This window comes from Tachysurus fulvidraco, chromosome 3 (genome assembly GCF_022655615.1).
Source record: "Tachysurus fulvidraco isolate hzauxx_2018 chromosome 3, HZAU_PFXX_2.0, whole genome shotgun sequence".
Lineage (NCBI taxonomy): Eukaryota > Metazoa > Chordata > Actinopteri > Siluriformes > Bagridae > Tachysurus > Tachysurus fulvidraco.
The window spans coordinates 19,387,589-19,396,659 of NC_062520.1; the positions used below are offsets into that span (position 1 = coordinate 19,387,589).

Consider the following 9,071-nt stretch of genomic DNA (forward strand, 5'->3'; position numbering starts at 1 on the left):
ACACACACACACACACACATATATATATATATATATATATATATATATATATATATATATATATATATATATATATATATATATATATTCTAGCTGACTCACCAAGCAGATGGAGTCTGTGCAAGATCTGTCTCAGGACATGTATGAAGATGATGAAGGGCAAAGATATTTCTGAAGGGAGGCTGACTTGATTTTTTCAGGGATTGCGGTACCCCCAGAACACTGACATCAGCTGCCCTTGCTATTTTCGGTATACCATTGACTTGGAGCATGACAGAGGGAGAAAGGAAGGAAGACTAAGCTGTAGCTGGCTGTGTTTGAGGCACACTGTTAGCAGTAATGGAATTGTGTGCTGGTGGTGGTTGAGATGTGTCTACAGCAAGCTTTTCATACGTCGGTGCGAGGCAGAGATCGTTCCCCAGGGACAAGCGGCTTGCCAGGACAGAGATAATGTGAGAAAGCAATAACGAAAAATCAAATGAAGTTAGACCAGCGGTGCGTAGCATGTGCATGTGTGCGTGTACGTGTTCTAGGTACAGCAAAGGGTTTAAACAGAAACAGACAAAAGGCATGAAAAACATTTCGTTGCACAACCACACACATCTGTGAGCATATGTGCTCACACGCACACAATCACACTGAACTGAGTCATCATACGGTTAACGGGAGACACACTTGAGGAATGAAAAAGGCATGAAGGAGGGAGAACCGAGGGGCCCTGGTGGTGTTTGGCCCTTTTCCAAAGTGAGATATGACACCAGCTCCACCAACCCCCACACTGGCCCTTTCCCCTTACAGCTAGCAGTAAATATAGAGTTTGTGCTAACAGTGTTCACGGAAACCTGCACAGAGCCGAGCGGCTGCTTATCCTTAATCTGAAATCCAAACGAATCCAAAATCAAACCTCTACCAGCGTCAGTCATGCAGATCGTACCACCCCTAGAAATCCAGTGTTAGACTGAGTGCAGTAAGATCACAGCCTTGCTGTTGCCCCGCTGCTCCTCTGAGGACATATGTACCAACTCTTGCCAAGATTCTCTCCCTGAAGGTCAAACGAGACTTCTATTTTGGGAGGCCTGGGAAATTGGAGGGATTTACATAATGTGCGTACGGTCACACTAGATTTGGAGTTAGCACGCCGACACGAAAGGCCACACTCGCAAACAAAACCAGAATAAAAATCTCAATAGTCACATCAAAGCCCGTCTGTGTTGAGGATGAAACACTGCCGACGAGAACGAATCGGGCTCCGATGATGCGGCTCTGCTGGACGAAGCCGCAGATTTAAGTGCAACAAAAATTTGTATGTATAAGGAATATACACATATTTTGAGAAATCAAATATAGTCTTATCTCAAGGCTTTTAATTTCCTGCTTTGTTTCACTTTTTTAGAACCATAAAAAGACTCGTTTTAGACCAGGGGTTGTCAAACTCTGGCCCAAACTCTGGTGTAATTATATTTGGCCTGCAAGATCATATCAAATGTGCATTACAGCTGACTAGCCGTATTCTCCACTAATACTACAAATCCCAGAATGCCTTGCCACTGTATTACAGTCACATCGGGCAAGTTAATTCCACCCTTCACAAAAATGGCCAAAACGAAAGATGGACAATAGGAGCTTTCAAGACAGGAGGGAGGCAGATTATCTGTTCATGAATATAAAGGACAGACCTGTTTGTCTTGTGTGCTAACGTGTCTGTAACGAAAGAATATAACATAAGAAGACACTGACGCGAAACATTATGAGAAGTATAAGGACCTGGACGTAAAGCAGAAGCTCCAGAAGGCGGAGGAGATGAAAAAAGTCTGGTTTCATGAAAGCAAAATCAAAAAGTGAAGCTGCTGTAAAGGCTGTAAAGCTTTATTGTGGCAGCAGAGACAGCAAAATCTTCCTGGCCCTTTAATGAGGGAGAGTTTATCAAAAAGTGTATAGTCAAAGTTTGCGAAATGAACACCAATGATGTGTCTTTTATTTCAAATTTATTTTCTTATGTGTTTGTAATATCAATCTCTGTTCCAAATCCTATATTTAAGCAAAACTAAAGTTTGTTTCCATATGAAAAAGGTTGAACATTACAAATCGGTTGCAGTTAATTTTACAATAAATATTCAGTTTGGCCCCTGACTTTATCTCAGTTTTATATTTTGGCCCACTGTGAATTTGAGTTTGACACCCCTGCTTTAGACAGTCGACTGTTACTCACAAAGCGATGTATATAAAATGTAAAGTCGAGCATTGTGCCAAAGCATTGTTCAATTCTCAAATTCTCAATATAAAAAAAATGCCTGAAAAAAATAATATTTTTATATATTTTATATGTATATATATATATATATATATATATACATATAAAAACACTGGAAGTAACTAATAAAAAGCATAAAATAAGGCTTCAGTTATGGTCAGTGTGCTTTCCTCTGGGGTTTTCAGTTTCTCTGCTAAAGAAGCAGTGTTTTTTTATTATTATTATTATTATTATTATTAAACACTCCTGGGAAAAGCATTTATAAAACGGATTGCTTTTATTTGCACAACTGGCTAAAAGGGAAATATTTGAAACATCTGAAATAATGAAATAATGAAAATCTGGGCTTTCACATATTAATGCCTGACCTTACGCTTCACTTCCCAGTACGATGACTTGAAGGCTACATCTAGTATTTATTTTATTACAACTACTGTGTTTTTATCTTGGGGAATAAAAGCATGTGAAGGTAACATTAGTTACAGTCTGTCTCAGAGATTAAAAAGTTACAGCTTCACAATGCAAGCAGCTAACAGTGGAGAGAAGGTGTGTGTGTGTGTGTGTGTGGGCATCATCAAAAGTTTAACAGATCGTTTCGAACAGATCTTCGGAGGAGAGGAATCTATCACATGTATGTGGGCTCAGAAACAAATAAGGACGCAGGATTTGAATTCTGCGGCTTCTGATTCTATATTCAGAGCTGGGGGTAAGTAAAAAGGGCCTCAGTGAGAATTAGTAGAGGGTGAAGCTCCTTCTCGCCCGTAGCTAGCGGATTTGGCCCGTAATGCTGGCATACCAATGGGAGAGGTACAAAAGGCTACTTGTGTGGTGGAAGCAGGGAGCTGAGGATGCAGCTGAATGTCCAAGTGCAATGAAACGGAGTTAGTCATCACTCTGTAATCTGGTGTGCAGAGAAGCCAGGGGCAAAAGAAGAAAGAAAAAAAAAGTGTCTGCGTGACTTAGCCAGTCTGCTGGTTTTAACTCACAGCTCAGTTATCCAAACCTTCTTAAAAATGACAGTTGGGCAAGAAGATTGTCCTGACTTTGCTCTCTGTCATGCCGATCATTGTGTGTGTGCACTCAGGCACACTCACACGCACACATCTATACAAGCACACACACACACACACACACACACACTCCTATACAAGCAAATGCTCACTCATACGCACACACGTACAGTATACACACTCATACACATCTATACTAGCACATACGGACACAAAACTACTTTTAGATTTGACCAAAATGGATTAAAAAAAGAACAATAACACCCTTATATTCCTGCTAAGTTCAGACTCTTGGCACAGACAGAAGCTGCTTTCTCACACGGATTTCAACAACCCTTTGGTTTGCCTCCTCCAGCTTCACACCTAAGGCACACACAATACGTAAGGGAAATGAAAGTCCAGGACAATTGGAGGCATTGTGTTTCACAAGAGCTGCGTCTCGGCCTCTTTATCTGTGCTGCTTGTTCATTTGCTGCCATTTCCTATGTACTTTGTGTATTAGGTGGCGCAGCTCTATCCAGCAGGCGGTGAGGCAGTTGTTAATTCGTTGTCCCTCTACTTCTGCGGTCAGTGTGGATTTGCCAGAACCACCAAACAACTTGTTTGACAAAGGGGTTAAAGTTTCTGATAAACGGCTTACAAAACCCACTGGAAGCCGGCCAGTCTGTCCGAGAGCAGCATGGAAATGAGCGCTGAGGTCTGTAACTTGTCCAAAGTGAAGTCCTGGACATACTCTTGCTCTCTTCAACCTTGCCTAAAACTTGGCTTTGGAAGTCTTAACTCCCTTTAGTAGTAATTATCGTGTTGTTTTCCCCGAATCCCCACCCAGCCAACAGTCGGAGATGGTCATAAGACATTTAAAAATCAAAACGTGTCACATAAGCATTACTTCCTGAATGTCAGGAATTCACATTTTACTCTATGAACTCATCAGCAGTTTCAGATTCTTACCTGTAAAATAGCTAGGCTGTCATTTTGCTACAGGTTTAATCCTCACATTAAAAAAACTTTTGACAATTCAGAACTTATAGTAAAGAGAAATAGCAAGGTCACAAACTGGCTTTTGAGTGGAGGTATGAGGAAATACATCCCAAAATAGAGCAGAAGCTGCTTAAGCGTTTCCTATGCAGTTTACATCGGCTATAGCAGCGGTGTAATACGTTTCCCTCGCACAGACAGGAGAAGCCATGCTCGAAGGCCAAGGCTAGCTGGTCATGCCTTTTGCATTGGCTTTGCTGCCCTGATGTCACACTCAGGTTATGGATGATATGGAGGCTCCACGTTTGACAGGTAATAATTCACTCCCCAGCGGGGACAAGGCCTGAGTACCGGACACGGACAACCATGCAGGAAAACGCAGTATTCTTGCCTATTAAAAAAAACTCCTGCCTTTTAATTTCTGCCCCCAGGTATAGCTAATGGCTGCACTGTCACTATGACAAGAAGTGTGAAATATGAAGAAAACAGAGGAAAGTGCTACAAATATTAGGAATCATGGCATGGGTTATAAACCTGCTCTGTCTTAACCGTCTTTCATTTAAAAAAGAAAGTGCTGTAATGAAACAAACAAGGTTCAAACTTAAAAACATGTCGATCCGCAGCCTGATGGGAAGGACGAAAAAGGAGAAAAGAATTGAGCAAAAAGATACTGAATGGTAGATGGCTTAGATCAGTGCTCATAGCACCAAGCCCATTTCAGCAGTCATTACCCAAAGAGCCATTAGGAAGGCACAGTCATCCGCAACACAACGCCCGCGTAACATCATTTAGGGCAAAACTACAGCAGCGGAAATTGGAAGTAAAATTACACCCTGGGCTAAATGCATCATTACCCACACCAGCAAAGAGCCTGGTGATGTTGAGCTTGGGAAAGGTAGAAGCAAGTTTACAGTTTAAGAGTGCAAGATTTCTCACCCTTCATAAAAACTTGACCGGAAAACAAGCGTAACTTTGAACTTTGTACCAATGATACAATATTCTCAATAAAGAGCTTATATATTCTATATTTCCGAATAACAACAATACTATAATAATGTTTATACACACACATACACACACACACACACACACACACACACTCAAACACAGCATTAACCTCTGCGTGGGAGCCTGAGTGGTGCCCAGACTAAAAAAAATAACAAATCAGTCAAGAACCGATCAGTCTGGCATCCAAGCACTGGATTAACTTTAGTTTGCTTTATACCGTGTGACGACAGAGCGCATAGACATTAACAGACGTTTGAGCAGCTTTCCATAGCTTATGTTCATGTGTATGCTGTGCAATAAGAGGGAACAGCTTATACACGTTTGCATCTCTCTCTCTCTCTCTCACACCGAAAAACTGGAGTAAAGCATCTGCATGCAACTGTTTGTCCAGTGAAACCTTTCAACAGCGATGAGAATGATTTCTAATCATTCTTCTTTTGTCAAAGGAACATAAACAAAAGATAAACCAAGTATGAATCATTTTGGAAGATATTTTACTAAAAAAAAAGTGTTAATTTCCCAGACATATATGGAGCCTTTTAGAACACCACAGACATGATTAAATAGCAGGTCTTCTCCAGTGTTCCATCACTGCTCCTTCTGCAACTGATCCACAATGCAGCTGCACCACTTGTTTTCGTGTTGTCTCAGGGCACGACCTTGTCCCGATGCTACATTCCATCAACTGACTTCCTGTATCTTTCCATCAAGTTTGAAAACACGGATGTTTGCTTACAAAGTTACAAACGGGTCAGCATCTACATGCAGCCACTCGAGGTACAAGGAAGACTCTCTCTGTCCTACCACCGAGGTGTTGGGATGACCTTCTTGCTGTCTGAAAAGCTCAGTCACTGGCTCAGACTAAACACCTTCTAAATAAACATTTAAATGAACTTTAATTCCAAATAAATTCGTTGCTCACTCCTCCCTAAGATTGTTGATGAATTTCATAGACCTTGACCTATTTTACTAGCAAGAGAGCTTCTGTTACTTGTTCTTGATAACACCGTCTGCCTAATACTGTAAATTTAGGACTGTTCTGCTTTATTTTCTTATGACACTGTGGTGACATCACGAGCTGATATGCAGTAAATGTTGACGTCTTCATAAGTGTGTGTCAAAGAATTGGTCAATATTTTCATTTCAACACAGTTTTATGTTTACGTGTCTTTGAAGGAACATATATGAGCCCTTTCGTTTATTAGACGCCAATTTTCTTATCTCACGATAAAGCAGGCCCATATTGTCTGTTACATTAACTCTGGACAAATGGGAAATAGTTCAACTGATCATTTAAATAGTCTAAAATGTCATATTCTATGCATGTCCAAAGCATATTCATTTAGATATGTTGACTGTCTTATACATCATGACTCTTTCGCTGTATGACGCAAAGTAAAATGAAAAGGAGATTTTACCCTTACAAAGTCCACTCGGGTTATTCTCTGCTAGGGAAAAAAAGGTAGAATCTTTCTGTCTTGGTAAGAGCACTTATATAGCAATTACATCTGGAGTACACTTAAAAAAAGCAGTACTCTGACATGAAAAAAGGGGGAAATATGTGCAAAAAATAGCTTAGAGCACAGCAATCAATTTATTAGCTTATTCACTTAAGAGAATGAAGTCACAGCGTTTTGCTGTGACCTTAACAAATGACTTAGTTTAGACTATTGCTGTGGGGAAAGAATGACACAAAGAAAAGAAAAAGGAATAAGAAAAGAATTGAGATTTCTGCAGGTCGGAGACAAGCTAGAAATAAATAACTGGTAAATACCAGTTAGAAATAACTACAAGCAATGGAAATGTGTAATAACCACAAGCGGAGTTTATCAAGCCTTAATTTTCTCTTGATGTGTTACAGTGCACTAGGGGAGAGGAAAAACATGTTATAAATCATACGCCAAAAATGACACCACAGAGAGAGAGAGAGAGAGGGAGAGAGACACACACAGAGTGAGTGAGTGAGTGAGTGAGTGAGTGAAAAAGAGAGCGCATCATCATGTATGCTCTCCCATCATCATGTATGCTCTTCCATCAGCATGTATGCTCTTCCATCAGCATGTACTGTATGCTCGTCCATCATCATGTATGCTCGTCCATCATCATGTATGCTCGTCCATCATCATGTATGCTCGTCCATCATCATGTATGCTCTTCCATCAGCATGTATGCTCTTCCATCAGCTTGCATGCTCTTCCATCAGCTTGCATGCTCTTCCATCAGCATGTATGCTCTTCCATCAGCATGTACTGTATGCTCGTCCATCATCATGTACTGTATGCTCTTCCATCAGCATGTATGCTCGTCCATCAGCATGTATGCTCTTCCATCATCATGTACTGTATGCTCTTCCATCATCATGTACTGTATGCTCTTCCATCATCATGTACTGTATGCTCTTCCATCAGCATGTATGCTCTTCCATCAGCATGTATGCTCTTCCATCAGCATGCATGCTCTTCCATCATAATGTATGCTCTTCCATCAGCATGCATGCTCTTCCATCAGCATGCATGCTCTTCCTTCATCATGCATGCTCTTCCTTCATCATGCATGCACTCCCATCAGCATGCATGCACTTCCATCAGCATGCATGCACTTCCATCAGCATGCATGCACTTCCATCAGCATGCATGCACTTCCATCAGCATGTATGCTCTTCCTGACCGAGATGCGCAACACTCTCCTCCCGGATTTACAGCGTGTTTGCGAGAGAAACTCTTTCGTATTTCTACACAGACGGCTCATTAGATTAGAGAAGAACGTAACGCTTCCCTCACTGTCAAGTTCAAACTGCGCTCTGATCCCCTTCACACACACCGGTGCCAGCTGGCATCCTGTCCCCTTCTTCACCGCTGCAACTTCATCACCTCCGTTTCCTCCGCAATAAAAAAAAAGACAACCTTAACTCTCAACCCCTAAAGAAAACACAGACGTCTGTTTCCCATCATCACCACGAGCGCCGAGATGTTTGACAAACGCTGCACCATAATTAGCTGCAAACAATAGACGCGTGGAAAAAAAAAATCAGGGAGCGAAAATTCAGTGCAATCAACGTGTTCCGTTAAATCCGATCTAAAGCGTGCTTTTGAAGAAAGGGAAAACAATGTCACGCGCAGATAATATCACACACCTACCATGCTGCTGTGTGCGCGAGAGGAGAAGGACGCAGACTGGGGTCGGTCTGTGCAGGACTTTAAATTGCAGTGGTGCGCGCGAGACGGGCTTTGTGTCGCGCAGCACGCGAAAACACCCGAGCTCAATGAAATAATTCCCACTGCTACAAACACTATCGTGAATCTCCATTCCTCGGGTTACTAATGAAAGAAAAAAAAACAACAACTTCCGACAACATAATAAATACAAGCTAATTACCTTGTTTTTTTCCCCACCGAGATGTCCAAGCAGACTCCGGACAGAGAAGAAGCCTGTCCTTAAAACGAACATGTAATTAAAAAGCAGAAAGATGTTATTTGGTAGAGTTTCCCCACACGCTTTCAGGATTTTTCCTTGTCTTTTAGTTCAGAAAACGTTCATGTACACGCGCGCGCGCCTGCACCGTGAAGGCAGACTGCGCTCCAGCGAGCGACAGGATACAGTGGGCGTGTTCTACTGAAACCACGCCCCCTTGCGTTGACTCACAAGGCGTCTGTCCAATAGCAAGCTGAGAAAAGTCTTTATTTAATTCTCTTCAAAGTTTTCCCTCTGGGTTTTTTTTTGTTTTTGTATTTTTTTTTCCTAGTCGGAGGACGTTAGTGGAAATAGTGTAAGAGACGTGTTTACAAAGCAGCACACAAACGGACTATTTTGTTTGTATTTCCTAA

At 41.5% G+C, this 9,071-nt stretch overlaps 1 protein-coding gene across 5 annotated transcripts in view; it reads right to left on the minus strand.

Moving 5' to 3' along the window:
• The window catches only part of sema6e (sema domain, transmembrane domain (TM), and cytoplasmic domain, (semaphorin) 6E), a 163,491-nt gene extending 154,637 nt beyond the window's left edge, over positions 1-8,854 (minus strand). For 3 of the 5 annotated variants that reach the window (XM_047810994.1, XM_047810989.1, XM_047810990.1), the window contains exon 1: positions 8,623-8,854. The gene's annotated coding sequence lies outside the window, so the exon portion shown is untranslated. Of the gene's footprint in view, positions 1-8,384; positions 8,528-8,622 lie in introns of those variants that run through there. The other 2 variants (XM_047810995.1, XM_047810991.1) reach the window with 2 other exon arrangements.
• Between the last annotated feature and the right edge of the window lie 217 nt (positions 8,855-9,071).